Here is a 1,505-nt window from a genome sequence, read left to right on the forward strand (position 1 = left end):
TCCTGTGGAATTTGTTGCCCAAGGTGGAGTTGCTTGCCTTAGGGCAACTTTGGCTAGATTACCAACTTTGACCTGTAGCTATAAATCCCGGTCTGAATTTTCTCCTGCAGAAGTGCCTAGGTTAGAGTTGGACCTGGGAAGGTTTCTGGTTCTGATCTACTGTCTCGGAGGTCCCCAGCTCTGGAGTGCCTGGTCCCACAGAGGATCTGCTTGCTTCCTCAGAGGTCCCAGACTCATGCTCGGACCTGCAGAGGTTCCAGGTTCCTGCCTATTCCCTTTGATGTCCCAGACCAATGCCTGGACCCACAGATGTCCTGGGTCAGGCCTATTCTCTCTGTGGTCCCAGACTCATGCCTGGCCCCACCAAGATCTGTGGTTCCTGCCTACTCCCTCGGAGGTCCCAGGTTCACTCACACCCAGACTGGCAGAGGTCCTGGCTCAAGCCTAGTTCCTTGAAGGTCCCAGATTCGTGTCCAGACCCTCAGCGGTCTCTTGCTCTGGCTCACTCGCTCAGCAGTTACTCCCCTGTACCTGTTCTGGTGGAGATAGCTGACTCTTTCTTTCTTAGCCCATTTATCATCTGTATAAAAGAGGGCTACTAATTTTTTTGAGGATGTGGGGTAAGAGGAACACTCCTCCATTGCTGGTGGGAGTGCAAACTTGTACAGTGGCTTTGGAAATCAGTATGGCAATTTCTCAGAAAATTAGGAAACTATCTACCTCAAGACCCAGCAATCCCATCATTGGGTATATACCCAAAAGATTCTCAAAAAAAAAGGCATTTGCAGGCAAATGGATGGATCTAGAAAAAAAATTATTGAGTGAAGTAACCCAGACCCAGAAAACAAGTATAATATATATTCACTCATAAGTGGCTTTTAGACATAAAGCAAAGAAAAACCAGCCTACAGGCCACAATCTCAGAAAACCTAGACAACAAAGAGGACCATAAAAGAGACATACATGGATCTACATAGGACAGTGAGAAAGACAAGATTCTCTGAGTGAATTGAGAGCATAGGGGTCATGAGTGAGAGAAGAAAGGGAGAGGGGAGGAAGAGAGAGGAGTGGAGAAATGTATATCTCAATAAAAACAGTAAGAAAGAAGTTAAGGGGCAAATCTGGTTGAAATAGGTGTTGGCAAGGTTTTTCACCCTTTATACTTTTAATGTGCCTTATGTGTGCCTGCCCAAAGCTTGTCCTGTGCTCTCTTCTTGGTTTTGTCCCTTTACATAGGCTCTGCCTATAATGTTCTATCAACTGGCCAACTTCCAAAGTTCCAACTATCTTTATGTGCTCAGTCAGTGAGATTTTATTGAGTGTCTCTTATATACCAGTAGGAATTCTCTGCACCTACATGGTGGCTCACAACCATCTGTACCAACTCCAGGGGATCCAGTGTCCCTCTTCTTGCCTCTATAGTTACTTCACACATAGTAGACAGCATACATAAATGCAAAAAAACCCATACACATAAAATAAATAAATCTTTGATAACAAATATG

This window comes from Microtus oregoni, unplaced genomic scaffold (genome assembly GCF_018167655.1).
Source record: "Microtus oregoni isolate MIOR12 unplaced genomic scaffold, Mior012 000012F_ref0000307, whole genome shotgun sequence".
NCBI classification, from domain to species: Eukaryota; Metazoa; Chordata; class Mammalia; order Rodentia; family Cricetidae; genus Microtus; species Microtus oregoni.